The sequence below is a fragment of the Lynx canadensis genome, chromosome X (assembly GCF_007474595.2).
Source record: "Lynx canadensis isolate LIC74 chromosome X, mLynCan4.pri.v2, whole genome shotgun sequence".
Lineage (NCBI taxonomy): Eukaryota > Metazoa > Chordata > Mammalia > Carnivora > Felidae > Lynx > Lynx canadensis.
Window position 1 is genome coordinate 36,777,194 of NC_044321.2, and position 27,065 is coordinate 36,804,258.

Consider the following 27,065-nt stretch of genomic DNA (forward strand, 5'->3'; position numbering starts at 1 on the left):
CTAGCCCAATGCTTGGTTGAAGGCATCTTCAGAAACTGCAAGTTTTACTATCATGTGAGGTCTGAATCGAGCATCGAGCAGAAGGCTCAACCTCGGAAGGTATCCAGTCACAGTTGGCCTCTTGTCAGAGTTTTCCAGGATACAAAGGCTTGTCCTAGAGCCTCTCTATACCTGTGGCACCTTGACAGGTAACCACCTAATTCATAATTTACACTCTGGGGTACTAGGCAAGGTACAATACCCCCCACCCCCCCAGATTCCAGTCTTCCATGAACAGATTTATTTCTAATGTGCTTTAAGGTAGGCCAGCACTGTTCAATCGAACTTTCTGGGATGGTGGAAATGTTCTATGTCTGCACTGTCCATACATAGCCTCTGGCCACATGTTATTTAGCACTTGAAATGTGGCTAGTTTGACTGGGAAGTACATTTTAAATTTTATCTAAACTTAATTAATTTGCATTTCAATAGCAACATGTGGCTAGTGGCTACCGTGTTAGACACAGGGCAGAAGCACACCCCAAAATATGATAAAATGGAATAATTAGCAATATTTATCTTTAATGTCAAAGAGAAGCCTGGTACTGTGGAGTCCCCCATTTAAATGGCCATTTTTCTGGGTGGCCATGTCTGTCCATGACTTTCACTGACTGCTACCCAATGTGTCTTCAGGGAAACATGTAAATTTGGTGTTAAGTGTAGAGTTCCCTTGTCCTCTTTTTCAGCCTCCAGGTCAGACTAACATGTAGGGCTGTTTTCTCCTCCAGACAATAGGCATTGCCTCCCAAAGCTGGATCCTTTCGTTCCGTAAAAGCGAGAAGCTGGAGCCTTTCCAAAGAATAAAAGCTTTCCTTGAAGACTCTGCCTAGGAATGACAGCATTAGTGGTTTGAATACATTAAAGGCCGGATCACTCTATGCCCACTCCAGGCGGATCACATATATACATATTTTTAATTCCTTGCCCTTGGTCAACCAACATAAGGGAATTGGGACTGAAATCCCATGTGAGCCTCCTTGGAATTTAAAGCCCACTTTGCTAAGACAGGATTAGGCAAGATAAAGGAAAAAGCAAGAAAATGAACACAAACACAATTAGACTAGACCAGCCCTCGAGTCAAGTCATGTGTAATTTCCAATACAAGAAGATTTAATTATGCCATCATGACCAAAATCACTTATTAAGTGCCCATTTATATGTGATGCTGGACCGGGAAGATATACAGAGAAAGTCCGCCTCAGTCTCAGCCCACTAGACAGACAATAATGAAACAGAGAGATATTCAGGATGGGAATTAAATGCATTAATGAATATTTACATTCAGTGCAAATGTAGCCCCCACAGAGCAGGCTTGAAACTCAAAAGACTAAAGAACAAAGCTCTGAACTGTTCTGTTGGATGCAGAAGGTGGGGGAGGAGGCTGTTTGGATCTCTTGTTCTCTTTGCCATGTGCATGAACGTGCTGTTTGTCCTTTGGGAAAGGTGTGTGTGTGTGTGTGTGTGTGTGTGTGTGTGTGCGTGCGTGTGGCGCAGGGGGCAGGTTCAGGATTTCTGCAGCCTGGAAGCTGTTCTCTTCCTGCTCCAAACCAGAGAGACACAGCGAACCACCACCTCTCCCTGCAGCATGCACTAATATAGGTCACAGAAGGTGAGTGGCTGAGAGAGAGAGAGAGAGAGAGAGAGAGAGAGAGAGAGAGAACAAATGAGAACTCCAGCAAGCCACACAGCAGTAGAACTCCACTCAACACACAACACCGGGAATCCCTCTAGACTAGGGGTGAAACAGGGATCTTCTTCCCCAAGGCGATGGAGGTGAGAGGGACAAACTAGGCTTGGGGAAAACCCAGGGAAGAGGCACCAGAGCTGGTAATCCAGAAACTGAGAAGACGGGGGGGGGGGGGGGAGAAAATAAGGAAGAAAAGGAGACATTTGGGGGCAATTTCTTAAAAGTCACAGTTTTTCAAAGTGTGTTTTTAGGATGGCACATGCTGAGGTGGCTTGGCTAACTTGGAAAAGTTCGATGGTTTCAGTGAGCTAATGACAACCAGCGGCTTGGTCAGTTAGGAACGGGCAGTTCCAGCATGGCGCAGAGAGCTGTGCAACAGTCAGTTAGGAGCCTAAGAGTTTTGAGATCATCCATATCCAAACTGAGGTGGCATCCTTGAAAGATTAGGAAAAGTGTGAGGATTCTCTAAGTGTGATGGCTCTGATGTGAAGAAATGGCAGGAAAGAGATGTGATGAATTGACCTTTTCAAGTACCGTGCCTGGGTGGCTCAGTCGATTGGGTGTCTGACTCTTGGTTTTGACTCAGGTCATGATCTCGCGGTTCATGAGTTCGAGCCCCACATCGAGCTCCGCACTGGAGCCCCTTGTGTAGAAGAGCTATTGTATTAACTGTAAGAATTCAGCTGGTCTGTTTGTGGTTCAGTCTCCACACGTGGTATACACTGGACCAGTGCCTTGCTCATGTTGCTCTGTTATTCATGTTGCTAAATAGTTTATTGTATCCCTCGCCTCATGTAATGCAGAAACTCTTCTTTCTAGAGCACGCTGAAGTAAATCCCAGAGCACGCTCCAGCTACCTGTCATCCCAAATTCCTCTATCTGTCTGCCTTGGGCTTCTGCTCTGAGTGGACGTGGAGCCCATTCTGCCTCATGGTAGGAAGATAGCTCCTGCTAGTTATTATAGTTACAGCTGTTATTTATTGCTAACGTTTATTGACTTCTTACTGTGTACTGCGGCTATACATGTATTCTTTCCTTTAATTTCCAGTAACTTCATAGGGGAAGTACTATTATCCACATCTTATAGGTGTGGAAACAGATTGGGAGATGGATGGAATAGTGGCCCTCCACCCCAAAATGCGTGTCCACCCAGAACTTCAGAATGTGACTTTGTTCGGAAATAGGGTCTTTGTAGACGTAATGAGTTAAGATGTGGTCGTGTAAGAGTAGGGTGGGCCCCTAGCACAATGATGGGTGTCATTGTAAGAAGAGGAGAAGGCACACGGTGATACAGAGAGAAGAACCCATGTGAAGGCGGTGAAAAGATGGGGATAATACAGCAACCATCACCGTAAGCCAGGAAAGAGACATGGGACCCATTTCTTCCTGAGAGCTTCCAGAAGGAAGCAACCCTGTGGACCCATTGCTCTAGGACTTCTGGCCCCCTGAACTATGAGAGAAGACATTTCTGTCATTTTAAGTCACCCAGTGTGCGGTAATTTCTTACGGCAGCCCTAGGAAATGAATACAGAGGTGTTAAGTACCTTGTCCCAGATCACACTGTTAGTAAAGATCCCACTGTAGAAGCCAGGGTTTGAAACAAGATCTGTCTGATTCCAGAGCCACCATACTGAACACATATACTCTCCTTTTTCTCCATAGTACAACATCAAAATACTTCCACACTCCCCAGAAATTATCCCCTCTGTGTCATACTGAGGATGCATTAAACATTCTCCTTGGCCCTGGAAACCTGGGTTCTGTTACTTGACCATTTCATACCTACTTTCTGTGAGCTACACCAGTTTCTCTGGTTAAAAACAGGTATAGGCAAAAAAAAAAAAAAAAAACCCACACACACACAAAACAACAAAAACAAAACAAAAGCAGGTATAGGTACAGGTGTACATGTAAATACAGATATAAATAGATATAAATAAAATTCAGCGTAAGGAAGGTTTTCACTCCTATTTGCCTTGGTTTCCCAGATACATGGCGTGGTGTTCTCCATATCTAACAAAAGTTCAACAATGTCTGTTAATTAATTAGGAAAGAAAGAATGGACATCTTCTCTTGAGGGCCTCGTAATCTCATTTCAACGATTAAATAAATCTCTAATCCCAAGTCTGTGCACCTAGTTAAATAAAGTGAGGAAAACTTGGAAATTAATTTCTTTAATATGTAGCGATTAAGAGCACGGGCTTTTGAATCACTGGTCATGGGCTCACTCACCTCTCCACCACTGCCTAGCTGTGTGTCATCGGGCAAGTTGATTTATCTCTCCAAGCTTCCTTGTCGTTGTTTTCAAAATGATGGGAACACTAGCCACTGTATAGGGTTTCATTACTATTAAATGTGCTAATGAGTGGAACACACTTTACATGGTACCTGGCTCATACAAAGTGATCAGGCATGGTGGTTCTTGGAGCTGTAGATGTACATAAATATACAGCATGTGCATCGCTAGGATTTTAATGCTATTATCACATGAAGATATAGAGAGCAACATATATCTTAATTGCTACTAAAGTTGGATTCAGTCAGTTGCAATGGACCGTTTGGTTTTCTGCCTCTAAAGTCCTCTGTTAACAAATCCCTGTAGGTCACACTAAATGTAGCTAATTCAGACAGGAAGCCCCAGAATGGCAATGGCTGCTAAGATATTGGTGCACTGAGTGAGCAGGGGAGGTAAGCAGCCCCCTGCCCCCAGGAACCTGGTTGCCTTCATTCACTACCTGGACACCTATGGCTGTCCCATGCCTTGTGCTATCAAGGTACCTGTGGATAGTAGATGCTATTTCAATGTGTCTGTGCCTTTAACTGAATTCTTATTAATACCAGCCTCTCAGAAAGCTGTTGGTTGGAAATTGCTGGCAATTACATATCTAAAAATTTCTCGGTAGCAAAGAGCTGGGTAATATCACTTAATTGGAAGATACCAGTGATCTGGCTGCAACTGTGTTTGCAGAACGTCTGGCATCTCTACCATTTCTGAGCCTTCTAGATTAAGCAAATGGCTGAAATTCTGATCCTCTGCATGCAAACTCCCTGGTCAGCCGGTTACTCTGATGCAGGCCCAGATAAATCTCCAGAGCTCTGTTTCCCTTCCTGCAAAATAACATTCTTCTTCCTCACCTCTCATTTTTCTTGCTGAGTGGAGAAAGTGATATCTTTATGACCCTTAGAGGCAATGCATGATTTAGAATGGCTAAGTAAAGAGAGCCGTAAACAATGGTTGGATGCAGAACGCTCACCACCTTCTAATTTATTTCCTCTCCATCTGACTTCAGACGGGAAAGGAAAAGTTGCTGTTTATTTGCAAGAACAATGTTTTTATGGCTCAGCTTTATCAGGCTAGGTTCTGAGTCTGTTTAACATAAATTTCTCAGAGTTAAATGCCAATTGCATCGAAATGCTCTAAGGCCAAGGTATAAATGAGGTAAAAGTGGGGCAGGGCAAGAATTTCAGCAAAATCATCCGTACAGTACCGTCTGTGGAGGTTTTGGGTCCAGCTGGGCCAAACATATGCCGAGGAAGGTGAATAGGCCCTCTCCCCCTGTTCCTCAGACTCTGGCAAGAGGGGCTATGTTGACCCTGCAGTGTCTTTATATTATGAAATGTTTCCTACTTCTTCTCCTCCTTCTTGCCAGTTATCATTCATGTCTAGCCTGCTGTGTTGATCTGGATCATCCTCTACCATTCCCCAAAGCGGATCCTGAGATGGGGATGATTTGGGGGCAGCTTATTTGGGAGGGGACCCCAGGAAATGCCGTGAGGGAGAAAGAGGAAGTGAGACATCGAGCAGAGGATACCAATAAACGGGGTGCAAATGAACAGGTTAGTTCTGTGGGCAGCGGGGGCAAATTCCCACTGAGGAGCTTCTAAGAGACTGTGTGGAAGGTGTCTGAGAATCGAGAGGCAAGGAATGGGGGGCATTTATCCGCTAACTCCCATCTCTCTTTGGTTGACGGCTGCTCCCAGGGGATGTTAATTCCTGGCCACTTCCGGCCTGTCCTGCAGTTGGGGCTGTGCTGCAGGACAGGCCCGAAGTGGCCAGGAATTAACACCCCCTTGGGAGCAGCCGTCAACCAAAGAGAGATGGGAGCTGGCAGATAGGCAGAGTCGCAGATGCTGGCTGTAGAAAGTCCCTGGAGGTGTGCGGTGACAATAAGGAAACCGTGCACTGAAGCTGCAGGTGACTTCCTGGGTGGGTCAAGGCAATATGGACGGGGAACCAACAGCGGATGGAACACCTAATATCTGCCTCCTTCATCTCTGCTCAATCCTATCTCCAACCCTAACCCCAAGCCCACTGCCCTTGCCTCTCAAATCTCATCCCAATTAGTTCGGCTCCACCCGGCAAGAAACACTTGCTATGGTCCCACACCAGCCCCAACTCACATATTTAAGCTCACATGTTCTGTTTTGTTTTTAATTGTTTAAGCTTAGTTATTTTGAGAGAGAGAAAGAGAGGGTGAATGAGTAGGGGAGGGGCAGAGAGAGGGAGAGAAAGAATCCCAAGCAGGGATTGGTGCAGACAGTTGCAGAGCCCAACATGGGGCTCAAATCCACGAACCCGCGAGATCATGACCTGAGCCGAAATCAAGAACCGGATGGCTTAACCAACTGAGCCATCCAGGCGCCCCTACGGTCACATGTTTAAATTCTCTGCCTGGTCTCTGGAGGCATTTTTTGGGGGGATCCCCGGAATAATTAAAGTGGGGATAAGAATGATAGTGGATAAGGTTTGGGGGAAGTGAGAAGTAATTGCTGACTGTGGGTAAGAAACTGAAACTAGGAGTGGAGATCGGGGACAAATCATGAGGCTTCGGAAACCTTGCTAAGGAGGAGGTGGCCGCATCACCTTACAGTTGTCAACTGGGTATCAGGGGTGGGCTGATTAAACATTTTGGACAGAGACAGAGAAACTGCTGTGAGCTCTCCATGGGGAACCTTTCCGTTTGGAAGTTTCTCGCTCTCAGGACTCATCTGCTGTCTAGCAAATAACGCTGACAGCATTTAGATACTGTGCATTCAACGGGACATTTTATTTTCTGCCTTTTCGTATTTGTTTTCATTGTTGAAATAACAAGCTTTGAAAATATCATCGATGTCAGAGACATATGCCTTGACCTTCACCACTGGTTCCTGGCAACCTACAGGGAAAGCAGACGGTACAGTGAGCAAGGGCTCCATCCAAAGCAGGATTTTAATTTATCCTTTCTGGAACTGGATGCCATGAAAGGTAGGAGGAGGTGTGATTACTGCTTAGTGAGTTTTACCACATACATCTTCTTGGCGGTCAAGCAAAAATAATCACCACCGAGAACATGTGAGATAATAAACCATGAAAAACAATAATGTAATGAAATACACTTTTCCCACTAATTCTCCAGCACTAGTTTCTTCTTCACTGTGGTTGAGTAGGAGAGTGGTTTTTAGGAGGCTGCTTTGTTCACTCTTTAAATAAATGTTGGGCCGCCTGGGTGGCTCAGTCTGTTAAGCCTCCCACTCTTGGTTTCAGCTCAGGTCATGGTCTCATGGTTCATGGGTTCGAGCCCTGCATCGGGCTCTGCACTGACAGTGCAGAACCTGCTTGGGATTCTCTCTCCCTCTCTCTGCCCTTTCCCTGCTTATGTGTGCGTGCTCTCTCTCTCTTTCTCTGTCAAAAGAAATAAACAAACAAAAAAATGTTTATTGAGCACCTACTGTGCATAAAAGATTATTCTAGGCCGTATCCTAGACAGCATTACAAGGCCAAGAATAAAAAGAGACAAATGACATTACAAGGAAAAGGGTGAGAACAGACTCGTGTTTCTCTCTTCCTTTGTCTTGTGCTGATTCTTTTTTTTCATTGATCTCAAAGGATATACTGGTAACTTGACAGCTTGTGATGTTCCTCCTAATCCCCTTGTTATTTCTGTGGCAAAGAAGGTCTTAGAACTTGTACTGAGTGGAGAGTCGGGGGGAGCCTCCTCCCCAGTAACATTCCCCTAAGGCCTGGGGGTGAGGGCAGCTGAATGAGAAAATACCACTTTCGTCCAGGAAGCATTTGAATTGATTTTGGTGCGCCCACACCTACTTCAGTAATACACCATTCTCTAGAGCGCAGACTTTCGGGAAAGTCAACTGCAATGAATACCAGGACGTGCTGATCCCCCTTCAGGAACAAGCACTTAACTCCCCCACCTGCTAAAGTGCTGCCTGCAGGCGGCCTTCAGGTGTTAGCCCTTTGGAGACTGCCTCAGCTGAAGAGAACTGACCGGCCCAAGATCTTGCCGGGGTAAGTCTGCATCCTATGACCAGCTGACCAGTGCAGATACGAGGGCTCAACCCCCTTGTCGTAACTTGACACAATGCTGAGGGCCATCTCGGCCCGCAGCACAGCCGAACTCCTGCCTGCTCTAGCTTCTCTCTCCTGCCCTTCACAGGGACAAACCCCCAAGACACTCCTAATAAATGTCTCGGCATGCTAATCTCCATCTCAAAATTTGCTTTCCAGAAACCCAAACTATGACATGAACCCTCCAGAACAGAACGTAGGCTAAACTCAGAAGTAGCTAGGAGTGGGACATGAGAAATGACCATAATTATCATGAGCCTCTTACATAAAAGGCCGGGGGGGTGGGGCATGGAAAGCAACAATAGGCATAGAGGTCGGTGAGCGAAGTAGTCTTTGTTCCTGTGTGCACTTGGGGAACACCTGTGTTACGCACATGAGTGGGTGTGAGGCTGTGTGTATGCTGTTAATGATTTCCTCTCTGCACTGGAATGACAGTTGGCTGGTAGAGATGGAGGTAGGGATGGGTACGACTATCGCACTTGGCTGGAGGATTGTCTGTAGCTGTTTGCAAGCAGAGAGGCTCCAAAAACCCGATGGCTCTGTGGATGCTGCATGTGCCTTTCTGGCTGGTGTATTTGTCAGTTTTGAGCATTGCACATGCATTCCGCTGTCTTTGGCAGATGGCATTGGGAAATGCCTATCAAACCTCTGGCTTATTTGAGAACATGGAGGGTTCCTAAATGGAACGGAGGAAAGAACAGAAGGGAAAGAATTGCTTCTAAGAATATTAAAGGGCAGGGGGACCTAGAAGTCCAACTCAATAATGTGGGCAGGCGCCTACTATGTCGGTAACTGCTTCAAAGCCAGTATCAGAGAGTACGTGATGGAATCTGGGCAGGAAGGTTCAGCACATGTGACAGGGAATGAGAACATGCTGTTGAAAAAATAGAGGCCACCTCCGATTTATTCATCTCTGCATCACTAATGCTTAGCTCCATGTCTGGTATGTAGCTGGCGCTAATCACGTGTTTACAGCAGGAATGAACACATTGAGGTGATGCGTGAGTGAAAGCATATAAGGGCTGCAGGGGAGGAAAAGAACAGATAGTTGGGGTTGACTTAGGAAGGCTTCGTGGGGTTTGAGATGGGCATAGGTGGGAGTGATATTTGGCATGGTACAAAACTGTATCCTAGATGGAAAGAGCAGTAGAGGTACAGGTAGAGAGGCTGGACTTTCAGAGTAGAAAATGAGAAAGGTCTATCGGAGGACAAGTTCTGAGCTGGCGACCAAGGAAAGAGAAGGGTCTAAAGGTTGGGTGAGGCCAGTTGGGGCACCTGGGTGGCTCAGTCAGTTGGGTATCTGACTCTTGGTTTTGGCTCACGTCATGATCTCATAGTTTGTTGGTTTGAGCCCCACATGTGGCTTCAGATTCTGTATCTCCCTCTTTCTCTCACTCTCTTTCTCTGCTCCTCCTCTGCTCATGCTCTCTCTCCGTCTCTCTCAAAATAAATAAGTAAAACTTAAAAAAATATTAAGGTTAGGTGGGACCAGTTAATGGGGGTCGTTGAGGGCTCCATCTGGCTTTGATCTGATGATCAGGGAAGACCCATCCAGAGCTCTTAAAGAGAGGACACAAGGTGGTGTTTTACAAAGGTAGGTATCTTTATTTTGCTTTGCAGGACTGGTGTTCTCTAGTTATCATTCTTGTCACCATCACTATCACCACCAAAGAGATGTCTTCAGCTACTATTCGATACTCAAACCATAAAAAACAAGAGTCAAATTCCCCATGACATTTGGTGAATTGACCACATGCATGTACTTCCTCCTTCTCCCAACACCAAAGTTATAGAAATGGAATAAAAACTCACTGCAATAAAGAGAATGATAGAGAGGGCTGGGAGCAGGTGAGATAGTTCAAAAAACTTCTGGAAGGTAGAAAATATAGGCAAGAGTTCACACTAATGAAGCAGGTAAAGGATGCCATAGAGCCCAAGCATGCATGGAGGGGCTACAATTAAGGGGGGAGGGCACAGCCTGTTTTGGAGAATTGCAGATGTAATGAAGGGGGACAAGGGGGAGACAGTGAGGATTCATTGGCAGTCTGAATATGAAACAGAAAACTCACCCACTCATGTCTACAACTCCAAGCAAAAAATAAGAGATGTCTTCTCAAAATAAATCGAATGTTGCCAGGTAAAAATTTTCTACATCCTGGCATTTAATAGCTACACAGTATAATGGCAGAGGTGACAGGACAGCAAAAATATCCAAATATGCAGGACTCCCATCCTTCATCCCCTCCCCTCCACCTCCAGCAAGCATTTAAGGAAAACCTCTTGCAGAGGCAAGAGATAATTGGGGGAGGAAAGAAGAGAGTTTGAAATCCAGGAGGAGTAAAGTAAATATTGTATTAATGAAACAAGGGCAGGACACCACGAAAAGGTGAAAACTTGAGAACAAGGAAGTATACTTAGAAATTTAAAATATTATGGCTGAAATAAAACATGTGGAAAAGAATTAGAAGATGATGTAAAGAAAATCATTCAAAAAGTAGAATTAAAAGAAAAGACAAATATATAGGCTGGAACTCTTAGATAGGAGCTGCCCATCCACAGGTAGAATATCTTCTTCCTCAGGGAAACTCCAGTTCTGCTCTTTAGGCCTTTCAGCTGATTACATCAGGCCCACCCACACTGTGGAGATGAACTCCTTTACTTGAACTCAACTGATTGTAAATGTTAACCATGTCAATAAAATACCTTCATGGCAACACCCAGATCAGCATTTGATCGAATAAGTGAGCACTGTAACTTAGCCAAGTTGATTCAAAAAAATTGACCATCACAGATGAAAACTATCACCACCACAACAAAAGAAGATCCATTCAGGAGGTCCAACATCTGCCTGATTAGGAGTTTCAGAAGGAGAAGATAGAGAAAAAGAGAGGGGAAGTTACCAAACCAACAAGGTGGAAAGTAAAACTGATTCCCAAACTGCAGATCGGGAACATGATATCCACATTCAAAATGCCTGTTGTGTGTCCGGCATAAGGGATATACAAACAAAGAGAACGGTGATCTAAAGAAATCACCAAGGATAAAGTTAGAGTCTTAAACATTTTCAGAGAGTAAAAAAAAAATCACTGCCTACAGGAAACGAGAATCACACTGGTATCAAACTTTTCATTGTCAATACTGGACACCAAAGGATAGGGAGCATTGCCTTAGAAGGGATGACAGAACGTAATTTTCAACTTGTAGCTTTCTACACAGTCAGATGCAATCTCCCCTCAAACATGATGGTAAAATACACTTTCAGAAATGTCCAAGAACTTGGTCTTCCACACATCTTATCTTAGGATATTACTTGAGGATGTGTTGTGGCAAATCAAGGGTGTAACCAAGGAAAGACGTGGGATCTGGGAAATGGTGACACCCTGGGGCAGCAGGGAAGGGACATCCCAGGATGACAGCCATACATCGCCCCCTGAGGAGGATGGAGGACTGAGGGAGGGAGGTTTCCTTAAAACATACACACACACACACAGCAACACACCACGATAGGTTGGGGAGTTTAATCATTTGGGAGAGAGATATCTCAAAGGGGACGGGGAGAGACTGTTATCAGTATAATTTGGTTTGGCCACGTACTGTATGATTTCATTTATATGAAGTGTCCTGCATAGGCAAATCCATAGAGACAGAAAGTAGAGTAGTGGTTGCCAGGGGTGGAGTGGGGTGGAGTAGGGTGTGTGGGGAGGGGGATGGGGGTGATGGCTAAGGGGTACATGGTTTGTTTTGGGGGTGGAAAAATGTTCTGAAACTGGTGGTGGAGTCACACCTATGCGAATTCACTAAAAGCCATCAGATTGTATGCTTAGATGAGTGATTTGTGTGTACATTATATCTCAGTGAAGCCGTTGAGTAAAAAAAGAGAGGCACCTGGATGGCTCAGTCTGTTAAGTGACCAGCTCTTGATTTTGGCTCAGGTCGTGATCTCACGGTTCATGGGTTTGAGCCCCGCATCTAGCTCTGCACTGGCAGCAGGGAGCCTGCTCGGGATTCTCTCTCTTTCATTCTGTCTCTCTTTCTGCCCCTCCCTCCCTCCCTCTCTCTCTCTCTCTCAAAAACAAACAAATAAACTTTAAAAAAAAATTCATGAAGGGGCGCCTAGGTGGTTCAGTCAGTTCAGCATCTGACTTTGGCTCAGGTCATGGTCTCACAGCTCATGAGTTCGAGCCCCATATCCGGCTCTGTGCTGACAGCTTGGAGCCTGAAGCCTCCTTCAGAGTCTGTGTCTCCCTCTCTCTGCCCCTCCCCCACTCATGCTCTGTCTCTCTCTTTCTCTCAATAATGAATAAACATTTAAAAAATTAAAAAAAAAACTCATGAAGATTAACTGGAAGCTCCTCAAGGGAAATTCATGCCGTTATCTTGCCAGCCTGGCGCAGTATTTACAAAGGGCACTCTACCATACGCTGGCCATCTTCCGTTCTTCTCTGAGCTTCTATCAGCCACTTTCCTAGGCTGCTCCCAGCAGCTCTGCTCCTCGGTTGAACTCTCCCATCTCACACCCAGCCTTTTCCCCATGGTTGGACTTTGGTGCCTTGTCCCTTCCCCCGCTACCGATCAGACTGGCACCACTATTTCCCTTATTTCCACCAGTCTCAATACCGCTCACCCACCTCCTGCCTCAGTCTGCCGGGCAATTTCTAGCACATCATGAAATTAGCCTCCCTCAAACCCATGCTGGTAAATCTCTTCTACAAAATAACGTCCTCCATGCTCAACTCGGGAGATGCTAGGACTATCACTGCCAGAGATGCTTGGAGAGAGGGGTTCCCCCACTGGGACAGAGATTGGATTCAGAATGACCAGTGCTTCTCAAAATTTAAAGTGCGCACAAATCAACGGAATCAGCTGGGGATCTCGTTAAAAGGCAGATACTGATTCAGCAGCTCTGGGGCCTGAGGTTGTACATGCCCAACAAGATCCCCAGTGGTGTTCCAGCTGCTGGTCCTGGGACCCCACTTTGAGGATCAAGGAGATAGACCGTCTCTGAGGTCCATTTCATCTCTGACTTCTCATCTTATACCTGACGAAACTGATAGGGATCCCAGCTACATTTCATCTGACTCTGCTAATGCAGCTCATGAACACGAGCTCTCTCTGGAGGTCCTGCCAGCATAAGTTACAACTTAACAGAAAGGAAAATGGCTTTTCTTTTAGGCAAGATAACCTTGCTAGCATTGAGAAGCTATGGACCAAATACGGAGCATAAACTATGATTATAATACTATAGAATCTTCTTTATCCCATGGAAGTTGATTAATTTCAGGGGAATGTTTCTATTTGACTGATATTTAAGCATCATTTGTGAATGAATGGCATATAAATCATTTTTAGGATCTGGCAGACTGGGCCGGGACGAAGAGAATACACCATGATCATTTTTAACTCAACCACAGATTCACAACCCTAGAAATTCAAGAGGGTAAAACCTATAGATTTCCAGGTTACACTTCACACTAATTATTATCATCACTGTTGTTATTACTTTTATTATTTTAAATCAGAGTAATTCGTGAAAATAATTGAAAAACTCAATTTGTACAGAAAAGTGTGTGTCATAAAAGGCTATCATTACTGATATCACCCCTTCCCAATTGCATCTACTTTTAAATGACTTTGCCCCTTCCTTTTTTGTAGTTACTTCCACATCGCTAAAGACAATAGATATTCTACAATTTCTTGATTTATCAATTGCGCACATTGTATATTGGCTCCTTGCTATGGGAAACGAGAATTTCACTCCGGTGTTTCTTCTCTCCTCAGCTAACCAATAAATTCATCTCTCTTGTTTGGTTCCATTATTAGTTGCCTCTGTGGCTTTAAGTAATGTATTTTAATCTCTCTTTTATCAGCTAGAGAAAAAGTATCCTTAGTTCTTCGCTTTTTAAGGTGAGGATCGTAGGGATGCTACCCTTTCTCAACTCCTTCTCCAATGCCTACCTCCTGAGTTTTGCCACCATATACTTATTTACATTTAGTCTTGCATTTGAAGGTTGATGACAACGATAAATACACAATTCAAATAAACAAATCTTTGTTTTTTTCTGTGGGGTTGTTCCACAAGTGGAAAATCAACAATGTTTACATTACCGTGGCTACGTAAACATTGTTCATCGGCAGCAAAAATGTATATGGTATCTCCTTTCTCCAAAACGATTTCTTGAAACTTCGAATTGTTTTCATATTGCACTAACAAATTAGGCCCTCAACTTACAGAGATATTCTTAGTTGAAGAGTGCTTATTTTATGAGTTAAAAGTGTCAGAAAATTCTCAGGTCTTTTTTCTGACCTTAACATGTTTGTGGGGCCTGTTTTAATTTTGTTCAGGCCCTGACTCATCCTTGTCTCTGGTTCTTAGTGAAGGCCGAGCTCAGGTTGTTCCAAGACACAGGATAAGAAGGAACATCTGGTTCTTCAAAACTCGCTCTGCAGTAAAAGACCAACAAACCTTTGATTATTATTCAGAAGCTGAAAGGTCAAGATTCCCTTCCCTTACTTGCATTAGTATTTTTTTAATTGAAGTATATTTGGTATAGAATATCCTATAAGTTTCAGATGTGCGTCATAGTGATTTGATATTTTTGTTCATTATAAAGTGATCCTCATGATAAGCCTAGTTACCATCTGTCACCATACAAAGTCATTACAATATTATTGACTATATTCCCGATGCTGTACCTTTCTTAAACTGCACGTTATTACCCAATAGTGGGTCATGAAATCAATTTACTGGGTCACAACTAACAGTTCTAAAAAGTGAAGTAGAATAGAATAGGCAGACTTCATTACCTATAGTAACGTTTAGGCATTGTTTAAATAATATGTGTGTGTTCTGGTTGCATGTGAAATACAGATTTTACTTCTTTTAGTGTTGGTTGCTATTGAAAAAGCTTCAAAGATTCTGTCTTGTGTGCTGAATTGATCTCCTTTTGGACTAATTTCCAGTCTGGGAGTTGCCCTCCTTAATTCTGTGGTTTAAGGAGCTGGGACCATACCTTCAGTGTGTCTAATGGAGCTCCGGGCTCTGCTGCCCCTCTTCTCTGAGATGTATTTTCCCAAGAGGGTTACTGGCTCAAGTTCCTCTTGGATTTTTAGACCCCCAATTCCAATGGGACTCCTGGTGGGAAACTGGTCGTCTCCGTCAGGCACTGTGCCTTGGCATGTTGAAAACCAGAACAGATGATTCCTTTTTTTTTCTTTTATTTAAAAGTTTATTTATTTATTTTTGAGAGACACAGAAATAGAAAGAGCAAGCCGGGGGGGGGGGCAGAGAGAGAGGGAGAGAGAGAATTCCAAGCAGGCTCCATAGTGTCAACATAGAGCCCAACCTGGAGCTCAAAACCACAAATAAACGCTGAGGTCATGATCAGGACCGAAATCAAGATTTGGGTGCTTCACCTACTGAGCCACCCAGGTGTCTCTGAGCAGACCATTTCTTGAGAAATTATCTTTGGGAATAACCATGAAATAAAATGAATAATAATACTAGGTAGAAAAGAAATGTAGACAGGGAATATTTTCTTTGATTTAACATTTGATATCTCATGCCAATAAAAAAATTAATAAAATAAATTTACAGTACAAAACAAAGCCAAAGGTATCAGATTAACACTTTTAGATGACATTGCTGTCATTTTTGAAAACAAACAAACAAAAAAAACAACAAAAAAGGGAAAACGCCATGGAGAAATACTTCCAAAGGGTGACCACAACTGGGTTCAGAGATTTCATCCATGGAATGACATAATTAAGTAACTCGATTTTTATTCTTTGTCTCTACAGTGCTTTGGTTCTCACTGTTTATTTTGAAATTTTCTTTTTTTTTAAGCTTATTTATTTATTCGAGAGAGGGAGAGAGAGAGAGCAAGTGCATGCCACGTTTACTCCTGCAAGTGGGGGAGAAGCAGAGAGAGACAGGGAGAGAGAGAATCCCAAACAGGCTCTGTGCGGCCAGCACGGAGCCCAACGTGAGGCTTGAGCCCACGAAACTCATGACCTGAGTCGAAACCAAGAGTCAGACATTTAACCGACTGAGCCATCCAGGTGCCCCTTAAATCTGTTGTTTAATTGTGAGGATGTGCAACACCACGGGGGTTGGAGACAGGAACGGCATTCAGTGTGAACCCGGGCGATTCAGAACTGAATTTTCTCCAGAAATGAACCCATGTAGCTTGGTCAGCATGTGTCAGGGCTAACTCCAGAACTGTGAATTCCCTCAATTCACTTCCTTGTGGAATACTGTGTTGATTGAAGAATAACCACTAAAAAGTGCCACGGTGAAGCTTCCATGTATATTACAGTATGAAACCGTAAAAGTAACAGCACCAAAAGATTGTTTGGAGGAGGAGTATTTTATCACTGACTTGTATAGACATGCCACCGCATGGTGAAAACAAAGCCGACCCCAGTAGCTAGTGTTATTATTGTTTTAAAATTATCCGTACACAGCGCACCGCTTATAGCCTGCACCTGGGACTGACCATTCCTGCTCCCCCACTTGTGGTACACCCAATTTCAGAAACAAAAGTTGTGCCCACTCTTTCACAAGGTTTTTTTGCTGATTTGTTTAGGGCCCTTCAGTAACATTAGGGAAATAAATGTGTAAGGCACAACCCAGTGATTCTTGCTCACAACTAGCCCCTCATTTTCCTTTGCTGGGCTCTAAGCCAGGGAACAGGTTTCTGGACTTTTCTTGGCTCTGAGGGAGCACTCCCAGTGTGTGTGTGTGTGTGTGTGTGTGTGTGTGTGTGTGTGTGTTTAGCAAGTTGCTGGGGAAAGAGGGTAAGTGTTGGGTGGAATGAAGAAATCACAAGACAACAGATTTCACTACACAGTGTACCTAGGGTATACGTATATGCTAAGTGGAAGGAAAGCCTTGAGCATTCCCTAATACTCCTAAGATAAATTAAAGTACAATCAAAATTTTGTGGGGTTTTTTTTTGGCTAATATACAGTAGTCCCCTCTTATCTGCATGGAGGTATGTTCCAAGACCCCTGGTGGATGCCTGAAACTGTAGATAGAACCAAACCCTATATATATTGTGTTTTTTTCCTATACACACATACCTGTGATAAAGTTTAATTGATAAATTAGGCACAGTAAGAGATTAACAATAATAATAAACATAGAACAATTATAAAACAATATACAGTAAAACCTGGGATTGTGAGTAGCTTGTTCCATGAGTGTTCTGCAAGACGGGCAAACATTTCTAATAAATTTTAACTTGATAAATGAGCGATGTCTTGCAATACAAGTAGTTCTTGACGCCGAATGTCACATGATCACAACTGAGCCGATGGTTCTTGAAATTCACTTTGACATACCAAGTGCTTTGGATTTGCAAGCATGTTTCCAGAATGAACTATGCTTGCAAACCAAGGTTTTACTGTACTGTAACAAACTTTATGTGAATGTGGTCTCTCTCTCTCTCCAGATATTTTGTTGTGCTGAACGCACCCTTCTTCTTGTGATGATGTGAGATGATAAAATGCCTATGTGATGTCATGAAGCAAGGTGCATGTCACAGGCATTGTGACGTAACGCTAGGCTACTATGGATTTATTGATGATTCCTCAGAAAGAGGATCATCCACTTCCCAACCTCAGCTGACCCCGGGTAGCTGAAATCATGGATAAGGGAGGGCTGCCATACATGCAAGTTCCCATGGCCATCCTCAGGGACTGTCTCTCTGTTTCCCACACCCATCCCCAGTTGTTTTTTTCTCTCAGTTACAGAAAGCAATTCAAAATAAACTTTCCTTCGGATCCTCTAATGAGAGCCACACTTCCATCTGGCCTGCCCTTGTTTTCTTTTTCTTCACCTTTCAAGTACGAGAACATTTGAGACTGACTCAATCTGCCTTCAGCATTATAAATGTGCCTTCCCAGTTTACGTGCTTACCTCTCTCAACAACAAAGGTTTCCTAGCCTTGTATGCATGCGGCTTACCACGGCTTACCATGGCTTACCACGCTAATACCACCCCCCAGCCTAGCCTGGCATTCAGAGCCCAATGGATGGATTTCTTCCAGAGGGAACACAATGCTGAAAATGGAGGAATATCTTGGTGCCAATAAAATGTTCTGAAACCCTAACTCCCTGACTTCAAGCAGCTTTCCCATCTTCTTTTGAACTCAGCATTCTCCAGATAAGAATGAGCCCGGGCTTCTTGATTTCTCCTCTTGTTTTATGCGCACTGTGGCCTGAAATGTGACCCTGGGACTCCCTCTGTCCTTAGGACCAGCTCAGCCTGTGCTTCTCCTTCAGCTTCAAATAGTGAAGAAAGTCCTAAACCCCTTACTTTCTTATTGTCCATGTAATTGGCATAGCTTGCTGCTCGGCAATGGAGATATCCACTTGGGGGTCCTAGGCAGCCAAAGGGAGTATAAGCCTCTTGAGGGCAGAGTCTGTTCATCTCGTGCAGCATATATCCTTGGGCATAATGTATACAGAATAAATTTGCCTCATGAATAAAAAGCTTAAAAATAGAAGGTACGAGAGAGCCGTAAAATGTACTCCCGTGTTAATTTGAGTGTGTGTATGTATGTGAAGTTATCATTTAAAATTCTTCGGGGAGCACCTGGGTGGCTCAGTCGGTTAAGTGTCTGACTTCAGCTCAGGTCATGATCTCGTGATTCGTGAGTTTGAGTCCCGAGTCGGGTTCTGTGCTGACAGCTCAGAGCCTGGAGCCTGCTTTAGATTCTGTGTCTCCCTCTCTCTCTCTCTGCCCCTCCCCTGCTTTCTTTCTCTCTCTCTCTCAAAAATTAATAAATATTAAACATTTTTAAAAATCTGTGTATTTGTCATTATAAAGCAAAAGGTTTCAAAACAACAAGAAAAAGATAAACACACCAATAGATAATTTGGGAATGATGTGAACATTTTTTTTTCGTATGTTTCCTGGTTATTTATGTTTCTTCTTGTGTAGAATGTCTGCTGACTATCAATAGCAATAAAGGAAGTACAAGTTTAAACAATAGCAAGAAACCACTTTTTGACCTACCTAAGTGGCAAAGATTTTTTAAAAATGTGTAATACTACCTACTGTTGGGAAAGGTTCCACGTGGAGTCTAATATACTAAGACACTGTAAGGGCAGAGAATCTTTATGAATGGCAGTTTTCATCAAGAGACTTAAAATGTACATATTCTACAACTTATTTGGAAAGACTGTTTGACAGTATCTTCTGAAGCTGAACATATGCCATCTTTTATGATCTAGCAACTCCATTCCTAGGTACACATCCAAAAGAAATGTGTACATATGTTCACGAAGAGACATGTACTGGAATGTTCATAGAAGCACTATTCATAACAGCCCTAAATCGAAAAGTACTCCAGTGCCCATCAACAGTAGAGTGGGTAATGAGCAGTGACATATTCACACAATGGAATACCATCCAATAATAAGAATGAATAAATGATTACTAAACCCAACGACAGAGATGCGGTGCACCAACGACATCCTGTTGAGTGATAGGGGCCAGATAAAAAAGAATACATACCGTATGAGTGATTCTGTTTATATGAAGTTAAAAAAACAGCAACACTCATTTATTGTGTTAAAAGTCAGTATAATAGTCACCTTTGGGGTGTTTAGAAACTGGGACAGTGGCTTTGGGGATGCTGGTGCTATTTTTTTGATCTGAGTATTGGTTCTATCAGTGTGTTCATCAAGATACAAATTCATCAAGCAACACACACGTGATTTGTGTGCTTTTCTGGATGGATGTTAAACTTTAATAAAACTAAAGTCTGCATACTCTTTTACCTAGTAATTTCACAACTAGCGTTTTATCCTGCTGAAATAATTGTAGATGTTCACTGAGGATTTATATGCAAGGCTTTTCCTTCAAAGTGTTACTTTTAGTAGTGAGAAATTAAAAACTACAGAAATGTCAAATGATAGTGAAATAGTCAAATATATTATGGAACAATATGTACCGCCCTGAAAGGTCATGTTTAGGATGAATACATAATGACATGGGAAAATATGATTTCATGTAAAGTGATAAAAAGCAGGATGCTAAACTGTGTACAGGGAATGATCACAATTTCATTAAGAAATGTATCCACATTTGGGGCACCTGGGTGGCCTAACATTGGTTAAGCATTGACTCTTTTGGCTCAGGTCATGATCACATGGTTTGTGGGATTGAGCCCCTGCATTAGCACAGAGCCTGCTTGGGGTTTTTTCTCTCTCTCCCTCTCACTCTCGCTCTCCCTCTCTCTGCTCCTCCCTCACTTGCACATGCACACACACAAGGGCACTCTCTCTCTCTCTCTCTTTCAAAGTAAATAAGTAAACATTAAAAAAAAATGTAGGGGTGCCTGGGTGGCTCAGTTGGTTGAGCATCCAACTTCAGCTCGGGTCATGATCTCACGGTTCGTGAGTTCAAGCCCCGAGTCAGGCTCTGCACTGACAGCTCGGAGCCTTGAGCCCGCTTTGGATTCTGTGTCTCCCTCTCTCTCTGCCTCTCCCCCACCCCTGCTCACACTCAGTCAGTCTCTCTCTCTCTCTCTCTCTCAAAAATAAACCTTAAAAATATTAATGACCTGGTGTCATATGAGAAAATATATTTTTTTAAAAATTAAAAAATAAATAAAAGAAATTTATCCAGTTCAATGCCAACACCAATCATTTTGGAGTGGTTGATTTTTCAGGTGGTCTTATTTTCTTCATTATACTTTCTTTAACTTATATTCTAAGTTGTATGCAATAACAATATTATTGCTTTGTAATCAGAAAATGTATTTAAAATTTTTATAAATTCATGATCCAAAGAGGATTCTGCCATCCTCAGTCCATGCTTTCTCACAGCTTATGAAAACAGAAAAGTCAAACAGCCAAACTCCATTCTTGCTGCCTTGGTCCTCAAGCCAATTTTCTCTCTCCAGGCCTCCTGACTCCAACAGAAGTATTCGAAGCCCATGGAAAACCTCACAAATCCTAGAGAGAGTTAAAGAGGTAAGTGAATTCACCTCGTTTCTGAGTAGCAGGTGTGGACTCGTGGTGAAAGATAGGAACTGCTGGAGGAAGGAAGCCAGGTGAGAGGAGTATGATATCTGCTCCTTTCCTAGGCTCGCAGCAAAGTGAGCCCTCTATAGGCTTGGAGGAACCGTCATTGCAATAGCTGCTTATTTCCTTCGGTCCCTGAAGTTCCAAAGCTGGAGAGTGACAGTGGAGGGCAAACACTGGGTGATATTTTCTGTTTGTGAAGCTCAGTGACAAATTACCTTGTGCACGCATTGGCGGAGATGGTCTGATCTGAACTGCATTGTTGAAGCCAATCGGAGGCAAAGCAGGGTGGCATTTCTTAGACCCGGGCATTGAGACTTTATCAATGGGTCTATATCACAAGCCAAACATTCTACTTGTTAACTGTAATGTAGTCAGTTCATCTTAGATATGATAACTCACGAGGCACCTTGAACATCTGAGTACAGAAGTTTACGGTAATTCACAATACCTAACAGTTCATTGTATGGTCAGAGGGACGCTGTGGGCAATTATTTGCACAGTGTCCAGAATATTTGTCCACGTCACAATCCCTTTGCCAAATGGAAGGTCTCAACCCAAAGTGTTACAACTGTCAAAACTATTCCTGTTCAAGTGCTCAACATCTGTGATTTTGTTCCTTGCAAACCTTATCATCTTAAATATTATGTGAAAGATATAGCTACATGAGGCAGTAGTCAAGAAGTTGGTAAGAAGGTATAAAACGGGGTGCTCTGTGAGAGCTAAACAAGGAAAATATATACAAGCCTAATATACTTATTTTATAATATTTTCTAAATGTTAGAAATTCTACAAATATAATGTATATTACATTTTATTAAAATATAATAAAAATAAAGCAGTTGGTGAGGACAAAAGAGGAAGGGAAAAAAATACCCTTCCAGCTGACAGCAACATCAGTCTGTCTGCAGGTTGTATCATTCCACTATGTCAGGAATACAGACGGTTGCTGTTTTTTAAGTTTATTTATTTATTTTGAGAGAGAGAGAGAAAGTGCCAGTGGAGGAGGGGCAGAGAGAGAGAATCTCAAAAGCTCCACACTGTCAGTGCAGAGCCCGACGCAGGGCTCCAACCCACAAACCATGAGATTATGACCTGAGCCGAAATCAAGAGTCAGACACCTAACCGACTGAGCCACCCAGGCACCCCAGCAATACAGAAGGTTTTGAGGCCTGATGCCAACAAATCATATACCTTGCCACCAGCTGCTTTGATGTTTCATGAAGATGGAAACCATGTGGTTTCGGTTGCCACTATATTCCTCACGTATGCGCTTTGTGGCCTGTATTAGTTTCCTATAACTGCTATAACAAATTGTTACAAACTTGGTGTCTTAAAACAGAGGAAATTGATTTACTCACAGTTCTGGAGGTCAAAAGACTGAAATTGGTATCGCTGGGCCTAAGTCAAGGTGTGCATGAAATCAGGACTGCATTCCTTCCAGAGAGAATCCACCATCTTGAAATCCCCCTGTGCTCCATCCTTACATGGCCTTCTCCTCTGTGTATGTAGTCAGATTTCCCTCTGGCTCTCTCTCTCTGTCTTTTTTTAATGTTTATTCATTTTTGAGAGAAAGAGAGAGACAGAGCACGAGCAGGGGAGGGGCAGAGAGAGAGGGAGAGACAGAATCCAAAGCAGGCTCCAGGCTCTGAGCTTTCAGCACAGAGCCCAACATGAGGCTCAAACCCACAAATTGTGAGATCATGACCTGAGCCAAAGTCAGACGCTTAACCGACTGAGCCACCCAGGTGCCCCTCTGGCTCTTTCTTATATGGAGACTTGTGATTGCATTTACAGCCCGCCTGGAAGGTCTCCCTATCTCACATTCCCTACCTTAACTCTATCTGCAAACACCCTTGTCCCAAATAAAGTAGCAGTTATAGGATCCAGGAATTATAGCCTGTTATCTTTGGGTGTCCTTATTCAGCCTACTACAGTGCTTAATAAATATTTGTTGAACGACTCTTCAATCCATCTAGAAATTTCATTTCTAATGGCAAATTAAATTTGCACTCTGAATTTACAAATCAATCCCTAATGAGTTTTGTCAGCTGAAGGCAGCATCCAGCGTAGAAGCAGCTCAAAGACTTTGAGAAATCTGGGTTTGCTGAGGAACACCCTGGGCTGTGGAGAGATCACTAAAGTGCCTTGTGAGCACCAACCAGGTTCTGAATTTTACCGAAGATAGCTTTCCTCAAGGAAAGATCTCCTAAACTGAAAACTCTACTTCTACAGCTATATATTGAAAATAAGCAATTTGATAAAATGCTTTAAAGAAACTTTGCTGCTGGCTCAGCATTGCTCAAAAATTAATTTTAAGTGAATTTAAAAAGTCATAGCAACATAAAAATGAAAATGCATGCATGGGGGGCCTGGGTGATTCAGCCGGTTGAGTGTCTGGCTCTTGATTTTGGCTCAGGTCATGAGCTGTGGGATCAAGCCCCATATGGGGCTCTGTGCTGCGTGTGGAGCCTACTTAAGATTCTCTCTCTCTCTCTCTCTCTCTCTCTGTGTGTGTGTGTGTGTGTGTGTGTGTGTCTTTCCCACCCCTTCCCCTGCTCACACATGCTCTGTCTCTAAAATAAATTAAAAAAAAAAGAAAATACATATATGTACTTTTTGTTTCTTTTAGGGGTTAGCATGAAGTACATTTTTATGTCTACTGGTAGGATCAAACTCCCCGGGCCAAACCCTGCCCTTTGTATATGAGAGTGAACTTCAGAGTGCGATATTGCTGAGCTCTATGTCCTTCTGCTTTCAAACTAGGTAACTGGGCTGTTTTGGTCCCATAAGTCTCCCCTTCCTTCTCTGGTCTGCCTCTGCACTTTTCCTTTTCCCTGATGCTGGGTGGGGACCATGCCACTCACCAATCTGGAGTCTTCTTCCTCAGTGGGTGGCAAGAGTAAGCCGACTGGTTGAATGGCATTCCTTATTACCATACCTTGGATTTCACTGAAGGCCTTCCCTGAGGACTCTGCAGCACTTACACATATATGCTTGTCATGCTGTTTACAATCTTTTGAAGTGACAGAGACAGTGAACATTTATAAGAGACAGAGATGTTGCCGGCCCTCCTCTTAAGTTGACTTAAGTATACTATGTCTGTATCTGGCATTCCATCAACCAGGACTCTCCATTTATGAGCAGATCTGAACATCAAAGTAGGTGGAGATAAAAACCCATGTTATTCATGTAACCCTAAGTTACTTAAGAACCCTGAAGGGGTTTTAGAATTAGCTAGGAAAAACTTTGTTGTATTCATTGTGGTTTTAATAGTCAGTATGGATTTTATCATAGTCAAATCTTTGAGAATTTTTAACCCCCAAATGCCATATCCTATTGCTTGATCAGTGAGAGTGCCAAAGAACTTTGGACCTTTAATAAAATTTGGATGCCCAAGTTCTGCCCCAGATTCACCAAGTCAGGATGTCTTGTAAGGCCTATCATCTATCTGTCTATCTATCATCTATCTATCTATCTATCTATCTATCTATCTATCATCTGTCTCTATTTCTATATCTCTCTCTGTATGTCATATTTATGTATATATGTATATGGTATTCATTTTAACTTGTTATTAAGGAATTTTTCAAATATACACAAAAGTAGAAAACACAGTATCCCCCATCCACCTTCAACATTTATCAACACTCTGCTGTATTAGTTTCAACTCTTCTCTACTCCCCACACTTTTTGTTTCCTGGAATATTTTTGATGCAAAAATCAGACTTCGGATAATGTATTTTAAAAAATATATGTCAGTATCTATCTCTTATTTTAAGAAAACATGACCAAAATATTATCATCAACACCCATAAAGTTAATAATAATTCTTAATTATCTGACATGTAATTTCCCCTAGTTGTCTCAAATAAATGTCTTATATGGTACAGAAAATCAGACAAGGTTCACACATTGTATCTGGATGATGTGTTTCTGAAATCTCTTTTGTGATAGTTCCTCCTCTATTCCTTAGCAAACTCTACACATGTTACTCCACCTAGCGGTATATAGAAATATTCCTATTCCTTTTTAGAGCTGCATAGCACTCCATGGGGTAGATGTACCATATTTTATTCAGTCCTTCTCCTGGAGATGAATATTTGTGTCATTTCTAGTCATTGGCTATTACAAATAATATCTTTTTGCCAGTGTATTTTAAGTATAGATTCCTAGAGGTGGGATTGCTGGGGCAATTATTGCATATTTGATTTTGCTTTCTCATCTGGAGATTCTAGTACTTTGAAAATATATTTTGCCTTTATCTCAACTTCCATGCAGTTTTATGGAGAATGATGTCAATTGTTAACCTTCTGGTTTGCTTGCCAGCACCTTTCCTTCTGCCCCCTGTGACTTTTTTGCACTGGGATCGATGACTAGTTTCAAAGTCTTGAGGTCTTTGTTCTTCATGGTTACCAGGTTCTGAAGACTATACATAGCCAAAAAGCCAACTCACTTATGATGCAGTTTATTGGCATTGTTAAATTACACATGTTATCCATTTGGTTAGAAATTTCCTAAATATTCTATGCCTAAAAACTGGTATTTAGTATTTCGAAATCCACAAATGGCAGCCATATGAGATTTCTATCCACCACCACCCTCACTCCAGTGTCATCACCATTAAGATAATTACTCTCAGGAAATTTGCAAGAACAGCAGTTATTCTGCCTCAAAGTTCCTGACTGAGGTTGAATGATTCAGCAAATATAGGGGGGAAAGAAGGTATTCTCTATATTTTACTTTATTTTTTAGTTTATTCATCTATTTTAAGAAAGAGTGCTAGTAGGGCAGGGACAGAGAGAGAATGGGAGAGAGAATCTCAAGCAGGCTCCATGCTGTTAGTGCGGGGCCCAATGTGGGACTCCATCCCATGAACCATGAGATCATGATCTGAACCAAAATCAAGAGTTGGATGCTTAACTGACTGAGCCACCCAGGTGCCCCTCTACTGTATATTTTAGAAATCAGATTCATTATTGATAGCCAAACACATTCAAGCTTAAAACAGAGGCTGGAAGAACTTGAGATGTAAGAAAATAAAAATATAAGAACAACAGCTATTAAAATATTCAAAGCAAAAAGGAACACGTTGTTATGTATAAGTGACAGTCCAAACATTCAAGAACGCTAATATGCATATTAAGATCTTCCCGTTAATTTATCTAAGATGTTTCTGTACTTTTTCTAAGACTGAGCTAGAATGAGCCAAATCACAGCTAAATGGGCTATATAGGCAACCAGGTAGGTGCCTTGGCATGAGCCAACAGTGGCTATCTCCACCCCCAAATGCAAAGCATTTGTGGTGATTCCTTCCAAGCAAATGCTGGTGACTCAGGCAGGTGGGGAAGAAATATTCTGCCGTACATTGACTTAAGCCGGAAAATGGTACATTCTTTACTTTCCACTCTCATCCTTCCCTGAAGTCACACTGAAATGTTGATTAGAAACTGAAAATGTTCTATTACACATTTGTAAGTAAAATACAACTTTGAGGTCAGAGAGACCAGAGTTTAACCTCAACCTCTCAGTGACTGTGGGACTTTGTCCATGCTATAGGCATCCTGAACCCCATTTCCTCATTTATAAAATGGAGATAGTGATGCATATTTGTTGTGTAAGGCCTACGATTAATGCTCAACATTATGTGCTGCCTTGATATCTGGTAAAATTGAGGAGATTTGGATGACCTATCTATAAATTCCCTCCCTACTCTGCTCTGGTGCATAAGGTCCCCTAGGCAAACAACCTCCCTTATCAGAGGGACCAGAAACAGTTCCTGCTTATCCCTGAGGGGGAGATTGCAGTTCCTTGCCAGCCCATGGAATTATGCAGAGCCAATCACATTCTCCTGTGGGAACCAGGGGGTATCCCACCCTCTTGATACTACAAACCCTACTTCTTAAAGCACCTGATGGCTCAGTGTGTTCTCAAGTGTAACCCCCATGGGGCCCTGCATGG

The 27,065-nt window shown here is 42.7% G+C and overlaps 1 long non-coding RNA gene across 1 annotated transcript in view; it reads left to right on the forward strand.

Moving 5' to 3' along the window:
• The window catches only part of LOC115507806, a 119,474-nt gene that overhangs the window by 81,423 nt on the left and 10,986 nt on the right, over positions 1 to 27,065 (forward strand). The window contains exon 2 of the long non-coding RNA XR_003966802.1: positions 20,984 to 21,053. This is a non-coding gene — a long non-coding RNA (uncharacterized LOC115507806). The remainder of the gene's footprint in view (positions 1 to 20,983; positions 21,054 to 27,065) is intronic.